Here is a 15,126-nt window from a genome sequence, read left to right as displayed (position 1 = left end):
TGGTCTCAGAAGCACGTGCCTCTCGGGTATGGAGATCCAACTACCGACAGGGAAAGCTTGGGATAACAAACACCCGAGCATACCAAAGTACCTACTAAAGGAATCCAGGAACAAATATGGAAAGATATCATCATCCACCATTCATGGGATACACAATAAACGCAGATACAAATGTGGTATCTCTGGAATAATCGTAGCATCAGGTCAAAAATTTGGCAGCATTACAATCACTCCCAAACTTCAGATTTCAACCAAGTTATCATCTTTAGCTCCAACAATCAGGCTTATAAAAAGGCTCATATATGAAGTATGAATGTACACAATTTTTTATCAAGAAAATTGAGACTAAGGGAAAGGAACTAACTTAGCCATCAGATGAGGATCCGTAGGAACATCCCCAGCGAGTTCTCTTAACCTTTGATTGTTTTGCAGATACGTGAAGGAGTGCGAAGAAAGGTCACAAAGAAGTCATTGTATTCATCGTACTGGAAACTGTTTTAACACAAGGAAATATAATTATAATGAATAAAAATATTCTAACATAAAGAGAAATAACTTATTAAGGAAAATATTAATAAACCTAGTTTATAACATATAAAATATTCCAACATTCCTCCTTAAACTCAAGGTGTAAGCTTGAGTTTGCAAAAGATAATAAAATAAAGGCAACTAAAGTCGATGGTTGGATCGAGGTAATGTCAGCGAGAAATGCTGAAAGTGACTGCCGGATAAATATTGGAGAAACGAGACAACCCGCTAAAAGAATCCGGTTAAGGGACAAGCTCCAACTGACAATGAAGGTCAGAGAACAAAAACTAGCCGTTAAATCCTATAAAGGGGCAAACCACATTGCGCTAGGGTTCGCCGACAAGAAAGACGAGAAAGGTTGAAAGTGACGGTTGAAGAAATATCGGAGAATAGAAAGAAGCCGCTAAAATAATCTAGTGAAGGGCCAAGCTGCAACTAATAATGAGGTCGAAAAACAAAAACTAGCTGTTAAAAAACCTATGAAAGGCCAAACCGCATTGTGCCAAGATTCGCCAATGAAAAGAGCCGTTGATCACAACAAAATTGGGAGATCGTCAAAAGAGAATGTCATAAAACACCAGAAAAAACGTTATAAGACTTTTATGACAATATATCAAACAATATATTAACTATATATTGTTTGATATATATATATATATAGTCACTATATATAAAGCGGAGAGAGAGACGTATAGGCTATATCTTGTATATTCACTATATCAAACAATATTACATAACTCTCTATTTATAGAGATACAATGAGTAGTGACCAAGAAACCCTAAAGTAGACCTAAACTAATTAAGGAAAATAGTAAACTTTACAAAAAACATATAATAACGGAGAATAAAAATATTTTAACCTAAATAGAAATAACTTATTAAAAAAAATATTAATAAACTTAATTTAGAAAATATAAAATATTCCAACAAGCCAAATGATATGCACTAAGCTCATAGACAAAATTGAACCTACTACTGTTTATGCTTCGAGAGAAGCTCTAAATCGGTGGTTCTTTTCCGCCTTCTCATTAGTTCTGTTTGGGGAGGAGATATGGCCTCTATTATCGTCCACTCCTCTCATTTTTTCGTTTTTTATGTGTCTTATTTTCCTTTTGTTTTTCTCATTATTTTCTTCTTTATATCCGTTGTTCTTACCCCTAAATAGTTGTTTGGTGTTCCACCTTACTCTTCATAGGGGGCGGAGGCAGGGGGATTTGCCCCCCTCAACTCCTAAAAATTCTTCTTACTTTTGGTAGAATTTTTCCTATGTCATGGTTATGCCCTCCTTAGCAACTCTGGAGGGCAAATGTTTTTATGAATACCTGTACCTTGAGATTTGAGTTGACTCTGATTTTTTTTTTTTTATTTGTCACTTTAAGAAGTTGAAACTTTTAGAAGAACGAAAGGTTGAAGATGTACAGTTAATTTTCTTTTTTTTTTTTAAAACACATCGTTTCACTAAATAAAGTTTCACTTTGGCTGACTAGCTGTTCACTTGCTCCCACTATTTTCTTGACATATAGAAGAAGTTCTGACTTCAGTACGTGAGAACACTAACAACAGATGTCCTATATGTTATTCACTTCCCTATGTTTAAGGAAAATTTCAAAAAAATCATAAAAACCTATTCACATAAGATTCCCTACATTTAATCAATCATTAAGGGTTGCTAATATTTCCTAATGTGTAGGAAACTAAAAGTGATTCCGTATACATTATTTTAATATAAACATTTTTATTTTCTCTCTCATATTTCAACCTTTTATTTTTAATTGGGGATTGTGTTAGAATTTTGTGAAAAAAGTGAGGATAAGTAGGGAACTTGTATTTTGTAAAGAAATAATATTTTAAAGGTATAGGGAAATGTAAAGGAAGCTATTGTGAAGAATATTTTCATAGGAAAGTAAAAATAGTTTTATTGTCTCCAAGAGGTAGTTCAATTGGCTGGGACCATGTCTAATGAAGCGGAAGTTATTAGTTCGAATCTCCTCCCCTCTCTTATGCATACATGTAAAAAAAAAAAAATTACTAAACTTAGAAAAAATTAAAGGAAAACTATTGCTAATGAGATTTTAATAAGTGCGATTTTAAAAATTGCGTTTTTAAAATTTGCGTTTTTAAAATCGCTACTTTTTAAAATCGCACATGCGTTTGGTAAAACATACTAAAAGGTACTTTTTTTATCAATTGAGTGTTTGGATAATATTAGCATATAATTGCGGTTTCATGACCAAATTACTAATAAGGATGAATAAGACAGAGAGGATGAAGAAAAAAAAAAAAAAAAAAAGAGAGAGAAAAGAAGGGTTTTAATATATTTTAGGTGGGTATTCTTGGTATTTTTTTCATTCTCGTTCTAAAAAAAGTAACTATTGCACCAAATATCTTTTTAATAGAAATCGTAATTTTGTTTTAAATTCGCATTTTTTCAAATAAGCACCCTCTAATCAGCTTATGGAAATCACAGATTTTTTTGCGATTTTAAAATTTGCGTTTTTAAAATCGCAATCTCAAATACCCTAAAGTTGCGATTTGGTTTAAAATCGCAGATTATTTTTTTAAAAACGTACTCCCAAACGCACCCTAAATAATCAAGAAAAGACAATTTGCTTTCCAAATATAAACCATTGACAAGACAAGGCACTGGTGCAAGCACAAAAATCATATAAAAAAAATTAAACTTTGCATCACATTTTGTTCAAAACAAAACAAAGTACGGGTAAGAAAAAAAACAATAATAATAATAATAAAAAATGAAGCAAAAAATAGCACATTACGTTCAAAGTTAAAAAAAAAAAAAAAAAAGTACATTAAATTTAATTAATAGCAGCTCAAAAAGAAATAACAAATAACAAAAAAAATTAGCTAATTTATCACGTCTCAATTTGTCTAGTATTCCTTTCTCCATTCAACAATCGGCATCTTCTGCCTCAAGAGTTTCAGTAAATTTGTTCCTTTCAACTTTCAAGCATTCAAGAATCCATTCAACTTTTTTTTTTATAGAAATTGAGGTATATAATTAAATTTTTATATTTAAATTTAGATCGTTCTTTTATATTAATTGTTTTAATATTTATATTGCTATTCTTGATAATTGTTTTTGTATTTAATTATTTATGAATATATATAGTTTTTGTTGCATATTTTAATGGTATAAGATATATAATTGTAGCTATATGAGATTATTGAGAAAAACAACGATTCTATTGAACTCCAATTAAATTTTTATATTTTGTTAAATACTCTTAATTATTTTTTGTTCAACTTTATTTTTGTATTCATCAAACAAATTTTGCCCCCTGAATAGGCCTGGGTATCGGTCAAAACGGTCCGGTTAAGGACCTTATCGGTTATTAACCGATAATTTTCGGTTAAACGGTTTATTAACCGATACCGAACCAATAAGAATTTTAACCGATAATTTCGGTTAAAACGGTACACGGTTAAACGGTCCGGTTAAACCGGCTAACCGATTTAACCGAGAGCTTTATATTGATTTATTTTGTTGGGCCAAAAACCAAAAATGAGTTTTTTTGACTTTTGAGAGCCCAAATACTTTTTGTTGGGCTAAAATAATTTATTAAAAATGAGTTGTTTTAGGGATCAAATACTTTTTGTTGGGACCCAAATATTTGACTTTTGGGCTAAAAATTGAAGCTTTTTTATATTGATCCACTTCAACTTTTTTTTTTTTTTTTTAATATTATAAAATACATTTTTCCAAAGCAAATGGACTAATTAACATAATGAATGCTAATTAGACTAGCAAAACTAGTTAATGAAAAATGCTTTTACCAAAGGCAAAGAAATCTCATCAAATGCCATCACTTAAAAAAAAAACATCAAACCTACCAAAACCCAAATTAAAATAAAATTCATTAATGAATAATAAACAAAGTATTAACTAATTAAAGTCACCTAGCAAAAGGAAAATAAGTCATGGGCAACACCATTACACAAATTTGGAAACCTGTGTCACTTGTGGGAATTTGGAAACCTCTCTAAAAGACTAAACGGCGCCGTTTTGGGACTAGGACTTAAAAAAAAAAAAAAAAAAAAAAAAAAAAAATTCCGGTTTCTTATCGGTTAACCGATAAGAACCGCTTAACCGGACCGGACCGAATTCCGGTATACTTTTTTTAACCGATAAGGATATCGGCATATCGGCTACGGTTTATATCGGTTCGGTCGAAGCCGGTAGACGGCCGGTTAAACGGTAACGGTTAATTTGCCCACCCCTACCCCTGAATAGACATCCTGGCTTGGTCACTGCTCTTCACCACATAACCGCCTCACCAAGCCTCCATCCGCTCTCTCGTCAGCCTTGGTCGCCCTCTGCCTTGTTATTGGCAAATTTTCTCATTTCATATGTCATTTTTCACCAATCCTACCCTCTAATCCATGCATGTGCCTTGCTCTTAACTACTTCCCACCGTCGCTACTCTCCTCCACCACTACAACAGTAGTTCGGTTTTTTGTTGAATTTATGTCTTTTTTATTTATTTATTTTTTAGTGCTTTCAATTTTCCTTGTTGTTTTTGGTGGGTTACTGTCCCTCATATTTGTTGTTGTTTGATTTTGTAAATTAGACTTTTGTAGTCGCCATTCGTTACTCGTCAACACCACAAACTATCAATTGAGTTAATGTTTCCCATAAACTACAAAAAATTGTTAAGATCTCCTATAGTGGCTTATATCATTAATACAAAAATTATAATAATAATATATATTTTTTTAAAAGAGCAATTAACAGAAAAAAAAAAAAAAAAATCACGGGGTGGCTGAACTACCCCAACACCTCATTAGTCTTGGCTAGATTACCGTCAGGTGATTTGGGGTGGTTGAAACACCCCCAAATTTTTTTTGAGCTAGTCAATCCACCTCGGTTTGATTTAGGAGTGGCTAATCTTATCTACCCAATGGGGGGTGTTTTTTCAAAATACCTCTTCTCACTTTTTAAATTATCAGTTTTGGGTGCTTGTTTTGTTTTTTGTTTTTAAAATTATTTTTCTTTTTTATTTTTTCAAATTTATAGGTTTTATTTTATTTTTTATTTTTTTGTCTTGACAAAAATTTGTGTATGGTAATTTTTTAATTTTTGACTATTTTGGAGAGTAATCCTGCAAAGTCACTCTTGTGTCCCTTAAAGAATTATGTAATTTTTAAAATCACTATTAAACTTGTGATGAGTCACTATTAAATTTTAATTACATGGTGATTTTAAAAGTTATATTATTTTTGGATTCAATAAAGACTTTTAGAATTGCTTAGCTTTGAGAGAAATTGACATTTTTTTAGTAGTTTGAAACGATATTGACAATGAAATAATAATTTAAAAGGAATATATGTATTTTTCAATAAAACAAATTGAAAAAAAAAAAAAAAAAAGAAAAAAAACAACGTGAGGGACCGAATCCCTTATATTTTCATCGTAGTACCTTATTTACGCTCCACGTGTCCATGAAAGGACAAGTTTCACAAAAATCCCATGAACCCCCTATCAGCAAAGCAAGTAAAGTTTCAATGTAATGTGGAGGGAAGACGAAGAGGCGGCAAACGGCAAACCTCTCTAAATCGCCAAAACCCAAAAACAAACAAACCCTCCACAATTTCACTCTCTCTATCTCTCTCCCTCTGAAATCTACTTGTTTTACTTGTAAAACGATCGAAAATTTTCTCAGCTTTGTCTACGCTCCATGTGTGAAGAGGTACGCTTGCTTTCTCTCAGTTTCGGAGTTTGATCCGAACTTGCTTTGTCAAACCCTAGCTCTGAAAATTTTCTCGGTGCTGCTTTTGTTTATTGTCAATTGCGGTTGCTTTATCGTTGTTTGGTTGCTCAGAAAACAGAGGAAACGAAGAAAATGGAACGAAGTTAATGTCATTGTGGACAAAATTTTAGAGAAATTATGAAGAATATAGAACTTTTTGATTCGACTAAGCAAAGTTTTACCACGTTTTATCAACGATCAGACGGATTGTTGTGGATTATTTTATGGTGTGATTTTTATGTATTTCTCTGATGATAAGTCTTGATGGTCATGTTGGTCGTTTTTTTAGCTTGTTTTGTTTGATATGGAATACGTGTGCTTTTGTTGCGTGTTTTGCTTAATAGCACGGTTTGATTGTTGTCAGGTTCTTATAAGGCTTTAAGAGCAGAATGAGTCTGAGTAAGTGACTTTGAGTACTATAAGAGTACATTGCAATAGATTTTTATCTAGAAACAATTTTGACTCATTTTCATTGATCTTTTTTACTACCTTTTTTTTTTTTTTTTTTTTTTTTTGGGTGTGTGTGTGTGTGAATAATCTTTGTATTTCCTTGCATTCAATTTAGGATGAGAAGCACAAGGAGAAATTCGCAAGTAAGGCTTCAGTTATGTTTGACTTGTTCATACTTTCATTTTTAATATTCAATTCTTTTTTCCAGTTTTACTGAAGTTTGTGAATGGAAATTATAAAGGGTAGTAAATTCTTAATGTGGGTAGTTTCAATAGAGGTGCACGAGTCCTTGGTGCATCCGATGCGTGTGGATGAGTTGGAGAGTTTATTACTAGGTTGTTAAAAAAAAAAAAAATTAAGCTAAAGGAAACAAAGAAAATAGGTATATGCATAGGAGCAAGATCGTTATGGAGGTTTCAAAGCGTTGAAATTACTGGTGAGAGATATTGGAGAGAGGTGGTTTTTACCTGACTTGGCATGTATCCATTAGGTAATTAAAGAAGCGTGGTGTATTATAGATCCATACTCTTGTGTTCCAGATTTATGTAATTAAGTCAATGTAACATTCACCAGTGAGGAGGAGCTCTTATATAGTATTACATTGACAAATTTGAATTTATGATTATCTAAATTTAATGTTAGTGATTGATAAGGAAACAGTTTACTGCAATTTTTTTAAAAAATATTTGTCGTCTTAGATTTTCCTTATAATCAAATAATGAAAGTGATCAAATATTGAACTCGCCACCTGTTTCTTCTTTTTTATCCCATTGTGTTGACCAAACAGCTTGTTACAAGAAGGCAGCTTGCTAAAACAAACAGAACATTTGTAGGATAAACATATAATTTTCATTTTTGAAGGAAAATAGGTCAACTAGTCCCCTAAAATGTGGACGAGGATCAATTAATTTTTGGTTTAAATGTTGGTAAGATTACTTTACCTAAAATTCATTGGTAGAATCTCTCCCATTGAAGATAAACCAGAGGTAATTTATTTAAAGGTTGGGATGTTGTAGAAAATCTAATAGATATAATACTCCCATGTATTTTATTAAGAAAGGAAAAGAACCATAAATGGTTGACTCAAGTGGTGAAGGCCTTGGACTTGGTGGTATCCCCATTAGGTCTAAGGTTTGAATCCCATAAGGTGCAAATAATTCCTTAGGGCCATGCTTGTGGTGGCGAAGTCAAGGCTTTTCTGATCTATGTGTTGGGGGGGGGGGGGGGGGGGGGGGGGTGGGGTGGTGGAAGCGCCTTGGACGGGTTTGGGGTTTGTTATTCTGGGTTGTGTACATGAAGTGGTCCTCCCTTGGAGGGGTTTCCTGTCATTTAAAAAATAAAAAAGGGAAAACAATTTATTTTTCATTTAGCTTTCTCTCTCTTTCTCTGTGTGTGTGTGGTGGTGGGTGCAGAGATGACAAGCAAGTAGGAAAGAGAGCTCGTTGGGTGCAAGAGAGGAAGGGAGGGAGGGAGAGTTTCTCATTTAAATGACATGGTAGTTTTCCACCTGTTAGATCTTTTCGACAAATCCTAACGTTTAAATGTTTTCTTTTAAGGTGACAAGCTAGTATGAGGCTTTGTTGGTTTCAGCTTACTCAAATAGGTGGAAAACGGTTTACCTCTGTTTTTTTTTTTTTTTTTGGATAAATGGAAAACAGTTTACATTTTCTTGGAGCGTAAACCATGTTTTAAACCTGGTTTGCTTCCCTTTCCCATTTTGCTTCCCCTTCTCCTGTCCTCTCTTCCCTTCGCCCTCCCTAGTGCTGCCACACTGCTACTCTCTTCCTCCCCTCACTTCTCCGCACGGCCACCATTTCCACCTGTCCTTCCTATACCTTTCTGCCCATTCCATACCCGTTAACAAATCATTGTCTACCAACCCTTGCAAGTTTTTGTGGATTTAACTTTAAGAGTTTTTTGGTGTAACCAAACACTAAAAATTATTTTTAGAGATTTAACCAAACAATAGAAAACAATTTACTTTTGGAAAAATATTTTTTTGTTGAAAACATTTTTGCTGAGAAAACGTTTTATGTCAAAACAAGCAATGCCTAAATGTTAGTAAGATTGCTAATTTACTCAATAAGCCTATTTCATTGAAAATTTCTTTGAGAGATATTGAAATATAAAGTCACAAATTATTGTTGAACAAATACATTGTCTTTGATATGATGAGTGGTGTAAATGGTTCCAAAATTTATTAGTAATTAAGTGACATAATTTTTGATTGAGCGCAAGTTATTCTTTGGAAATTCGTAGTTGTCAGATAATAAATACTTATGAAAAATTGATTAATAGATGTCAATATGTAATGTATGTAACAATTGGTGTAGGTGGTGAAGAGGGAGAAAAAGTAACACCATATTTAGTTAGAATATGTAATAGGAAAGATTCAAAAGCACTTCAAGATTGAAACTAATACTTGGTGTTGGACAAATGGACAAGTTAATAAATTTATGAAGTGTGTAGACAACAAGCAAGGTCTTGTATCGATCTAGAAAAGAAGTATTGCCTATTAGGAAAAAAAAATATAGAATAGGAAATTGTTAAATAGATTTTAGGACTTGTGAAAGAAGTGTAATGTTTTCAACTTACACGCCATCATTTACATTTGATCACACTTGAGATTTACCTAACAAAAAGAGAAAAGGAAAAGAAAAAAAACGAAAGAAAGGTTGACAACATTGGTTTTAATCTAGAAGTTTAATGTGGAATAAGTCACAAGGATCAAGGCAAGAAATGCAAGACCAGTGGGTTGTTGCACAACTTTGGACATGGGGCACAATATTGTGGCAATGCTTTAGAGAACTAGCATCATCTTTCCTATATCTCATTCACTTCTCTAAATGTAAGGAAACTCCTAAAAATTCAATTGAAACAAACTCCCAAGGGAATACTAAGGGAAGCAAAAGTGCTACCCTAGATTTGGGTTAGCACTTTTGGTTCTCTTAACATTATGTTTATATTACAAGACCGTCTCTTTCCTCTAACACTTATTTGAAACAATATTGAAATGGTTTCTCTTTCTTCTCTCTTTTCCCTAGTATTTAATTTAAAGAAAATTTAAATGGTATATGGAAAGGATTAGGGAAGTTTTTGCGGAGTTTATTTGAATAGGAAAGCTAAAAGTAGTTTGGTTCCCAACATTTAGGGAAAATCTAAGGGAAACTGCTGCTCTTAGCGCCACCTAGATTGTTTGGTTGTTCTGATACCATTAATAACGACACATGGAAAGTGTTAGCCACATCTGTTCTATTACTTTAAAATGACTAGTCAAGTTGCAATTGAAACCCCCTAAAATCACTTATACTAGGCTTAGTAAGTGATTTTAGGGAGTTCCAATTGCAACTTAACTAGTCCTTTTGGAATAATAGTGTAGATGTTGCTGGTGCTTTCCTTGGGTCGTTATTCACATGAACTATATGTGACGGTTGAGGTTGAGTGGTAAAGTCGAAGTCTCTATTTTTGTCTCTCTTCTAAATCAAGAATAATGGAATCTATAGTTCTAAATGCTCCACATGAATTAGATTATCCTAAATTTCTTCTATAGTTCTAAATTCTCCACATGAATTAGATTATCCTTCTCAGTATAATGGTAAGTCGCTTATAACTTGAAGAATATAATTTTTCTTTTCTTATACTAGAAAAAAAATTATGTTAGCTGTTTGTTTAAAAGTTTGTATGCAATATACACATTAATTATAGTGTATATATGCTTATTTGTGTCATCTGTGTGTCTTGAGATAAAAACCAAGATTATTTACAGTGTTAACCCATAAAATATACCCTATAGTACGATTATGATATTATGTATTGTAGACTGCCAGTGACACTTCTACAATGGAATTGTATTCATAAGAAATATTTATACTTTTTAGACGCATCCTTGCGCTTTAAATACCAGAACATTTCCAAGAATTGATAGTAAATTTTTGAAAATGCTTTCTGATACTATATACCTTCTTTTTTAGTTACTACTTATCCAGGAAAAGAAAAATAAATAGTATTTGTAACTCATATATAATCTTAGACACTGGCATAGCTCAAATGGTAGGTACAACCTTTGTTTACTAAGCTAAAGGATATAATTATAAAGGAAAAACATTAGGGGGATTTTAATGTACTTTGACCTTTTTGGTGAGTGATGACTTTTTTCTCGATATGTAATTTAGAGTTGCATCAGCTATTATGGATTTGTAAGGATATAAGAGAACAATAATGTTTGTGACAGATACACATGCATTTTTTTTATTCTCACTGTATCTGTACCTTTTATTTTCATGGTTTCCATATTTATGCATATGTATTTGTGCTTTTTATGGAAATATGTTCTAAATTCAATAACTAGCGAAAAATTGGAGGTATGTTCAAAATCACTGACTAGTTAATCTGGAATATTGAGATGTGCTTGCTTATTCTAACATAAAATTGAGAACGACAGTGTTTAAATGATTTATATGTTAAGTATAACTTTGAGGAGTGGGTAGATGGTTAGTATAAGACTGAATTAGGAAATTGTGTCCAGGGTGGGTTCTTATTATTAGTCATGATGGATTACTTTCTTAAGGTAAAATTGTTGTGTTTGTTTTAAGTTTTACAACGTTATGAACAAATGTTACCTTAATTTCATTCCATGAAAAATAATGTTTGGTAAAAAGTACTTTTAGTGACTACATTTCCATCGAAAATGATTTGTATCTAAATTATTTTGGAGTGTTTGGCATCGATGGAATCAATCTAATAGGTTTTCTAGTTTCTGGCAATGGAGGCGGTTGGTGGTGATGATTTTTGATAATCAAAGTGAGTTATCTATTGTAAGGTGGCAATGAATGGTGACCAAATGACGGTTTCCGATCAGTCAAGAATTGTCAAGATTGGCCTGGTTGGTGAGGGTGACCGTTGATTGGTGGGAGTTGGCGGGTTATTGCAAAATCGGTTTTTTGGCAGATGGTTGGTGGTAGTGGAAGGCTTGAGCCTATTGTTTTAAACTTAGATTTTCATTGGCCAGGAAGCAGTGATTGGTTTTCTATAGTGAGAAGTGTTACCTTATGGGTTATTTTCTGCAAAATGAAAGGAGACATAGGGTAGGAGGTGGTGGCCAACTTATTTTGGAGACGGTGTGGTTTCAAGTAATTGGAAAGAAATCATGTTGTCATTGAGAGTTACTGCTTGGTAGAGGTTTTTTCTATCTGTTTTGCAATCTCTTTCCACCTCCATCTTGGTTTCCGTTTTATTTTACACATATAGATTACATCAATTGGTTTTGCTAGTATAACTGGATTGTTGTTGATAAGATATTGACATTGTGTTTATCTAGAATCTATATGAAGGCGTGTTTGGTTACACTTACTTGAATTGATTGTATAGGGATTACATAAAATTGTTATCATGACAAATTGAAGTTTGTTATATGATTACATATATTTTTTTCTTTATTAATCTTAAACAAATAATCGTAATATATGTTGGATTCTCTCATCGCAATGCATTAGAAATATTGAATTGAAAGTCTTAGTGAATATATGACAATCATGATTATCCAATATGATAGTCATTCTTTTAGTTGAATTGCCTGATTATGGATCTCCTAGCTTACTAGGTTCTGCAAGATGTGAAGGTTCTTTTTCCCTAGATTTCTTATAGCTTCTTTGGCAGTAGGAAGTCTCGTTTAGTTTTTACTTCACAGGTGATTAAACTGGAGTTATTTTTTGCTTTTTTGTTTTTTTTTTTGTTTTTTTGTTTTTGTTTTGAATAGTTATTAACTGGTTTGGAATGACATGATCACATAATTGGGATTTTCATGGAAGACAGGAGTAAAAAACGAATGCTTTTTTAAGCAGGAGCATGGAGTCATGATAAGAAGTGAGAGTGCTACATAATGTAGTAGACTCTGCATTATATAATAAAAGATTGGTCACAAAATTACGGGCAAAGCACCATTTCTCATTGTATATTTGTCTTATTAGGTGTGGAGCCTAATGTCTCATCTAGTTTAGATGGTTTTCGACAATTAATTATTTTACATAGTACTCTTTTACATAATTACAAAGATGGTGCATGAGTAGATTTTCTCTTTGAGGGTAATGATTTCATTGGCTTTTTATTGGTGATCATATGTATGAGCACAGTATCTGAGAGCCAGTGGAATCACTAGTATGCAATATAAATTAATTGTTTCTTAATGAATTCCCAAAGTGTTACAGGGAGGCTTGGTTTCTAATGAGCATGGGAATCTCCAAGAGTTAATCCTTGCCCATCTCCGCCAGATGCTTAAAGAAGTAATAAAGAGAAGATAGAATCAGTTTCGTAATCTTTAGTGTTTGTTAGGATCATGATTCAAGTATTGCATTTTTTCTATCTTCAAGCATATAGCAAATTTGTAGCTAAAGTGTCCTAGGTTCCCCTTGCCAAAATCTTTTTATGTCTGGTCTAACTAATGTTTCCTTTTTGTGAGCATAAGAATTACTCTAAATGCCTTTTAACCTATCTATCGATTAGACAGTCACATAGAAATAATTCTCATTTTTGCGTACACCTTCCCCTCCTGCCAGCACAACCGCCAACCCCCCCCCCCCACACACACACACACACACAAACACAAATAAAAGAAAAGAAAAGAAAGAAAAAGATATAATGAAAGAAAATAAAAAGGAGCAATGAATCATACTGGACTACACACATCGAGTTGATCTTCTTCAGTTTGATTCTCTACTTGATAAGACTTAGTATCTAAAGTGATCTTTTGATTTCCTCCATATGTATATATTCTCCTTTCACATCTAGAAAAGTCCCAAGTTCGATACTTGCTAGGTGCAAACTTCTCCTTGGAGCCACATCCCCTGGTGTAAAAAGCCAATGATTTATGTTGATCTGTGTAAGGAAACTTTCGAGGGTGCGGTGCACGGGTCCGAGGTTTATTCTGCAGGGGTGGGTCTGAAGTGTCTTGCCTTGTCGAAGTTTTCCGTCATAAAAAAAGATAAAAAAAGGGGCATGTCATTTGAAGAAGTTCAAATGTGTTATGCTCTGATTGAACTTTCTAATAGGGGCGGTTGGCTTTATTAGCTTGTTAGATGCTATTAAAGTAGAAACAATTGTTTATTGTTCTTTGCGCTGGAATATGTTTATTTTGGTTCATTCAAATCCTTACTTTCTTTTCAGGTAAGAAAATTCTTATCGAAGATAGAAGAAGGCAGGAACCTTAAAGCATAGAAGTATGGCAAGAAGAATCCACAATAAAAAATTAAAGGGGAAACAGCAAAATTAAGAGAAGAAGATCTAGAGATAACTCCTCAAGAAAGACATAGGTATGAGATCCATAATTGGCTATAAACCAAGCAAATATCAGAGGAAGATCATCTTGAGCTTATTCGTGGGGATCTCCATACATCTCCATACCTTCAGAAGCTATGGGTTTGTTTGGTAAACTTCTGCAAAACTTTGTTTACTTCTCATACAGTGAAACTCTTTTCAAAACTTGTTGACCAAATGGATTTTCAGATGTGGCCCCATCACTAACACATTTTTAAAACAAGCTACAAAAACTCTTCTCCAAACTTAAAAGACCTCACAAAAAAATAGAACACAACACACACACACACACACACACACATATACATATATATATATATATATATATATATTAAAAATGACTTAATATTGTTAAAAAAAAGAACTTAGTGGTGTTGTTGCCGCCACTTGGCAGCGGTGGCCACTCTATTTGACGGCCCTGCAGTGGTAGCAATTGGCTACTGCGCGTGGTGGCCGCCAGATCACACCACGGTGGTTGAATGGCGGTGGTGATGGTGGTATTGCCTTTAAGGTTTTTAATTTTTTAATTTTTACGAAACAATGTTCTAAAATTTTACCAAACCAATTTTCAACTATTTTCAAATGTGACTCCCACCAAATCGATACTTACCTTTTACCTTTTTCAAACCTCTTTCAAAACCCAAAACCCAAAATACTTCTCAAAATTTTACCAAACGGGTCTTATGTTGCCATGCTCGTTCCAGATAGACCACATCAAGCACAACAACACAACTTAGTACCTGCATAACTTCTCCACCTTCAGCGTCCATTTAGTTCTGTTGGCTATTTCAACTTGATTGGCTATATCGGTAGCTTACTTGATTACTTGCTGGCAACGCTATTTAGTTTTTACTTATTTCTTCTCTTCATTGCTTTATGTTCCTCTTGTAGGGTTAGTACAAATTGGGGTGGACTAGTCAGCAAAGCATGTCGTTGCAAACCCAGGTTAGTATAACGTTTTCTTCTTTTGTTGAACGGTTAGTATGTCCACTTGAGCTTCTCATTCATAACATGTAAAATTCACTTCACGTGCTGATGTGTCGTGTCAAAAATGACTCTTGTCATCTTTGTT

The 15,126-nt window shown here is 33.3% G+C and overlaps 1 long non-coding RNA gene across 1 annotated transcript; it reads left to right on the top strand.

Moving 5' to 3' along the window:
• Nucleotides 1-6,091: 6,091 nt before the first annotated feature.
• On the top strand, nt 6,092-15,000 carry LOC132175484 (uncharacterized). Its single transcript, XR_009439432.2, has 3 exons — nt 6,092-6,236; nt 13,905-14,165; nt 14,946-15,000. It is a non-coding gene; the product is annotated as an uncharacterized LOC132175484 (long non-coding RNA).
• The last annotated feature ends 126 nt before the right edge of the window (nt 15,001-15,126 follow it).

The sequence above is a fragment of the Corylus avellana genome, chromosome 2 (genome assembly GCF_965113065.1).
Source record: "Corylus avellana chromosome 2, dhCorAvel1.hap1.2, whole genome shotgun sequence".
Lineage (NCBI taxonomy): Eukaryota > Viridiplantae > Streptophyta > Magnoliopsida > Fagales > Betulaceae > Corylus > Corylus avellana.
The sequence above is the reverse complement of the archived record's forward strand: the minus strand, read 5'-3'. Positions and strand labels throughout refer to the sequence as shown.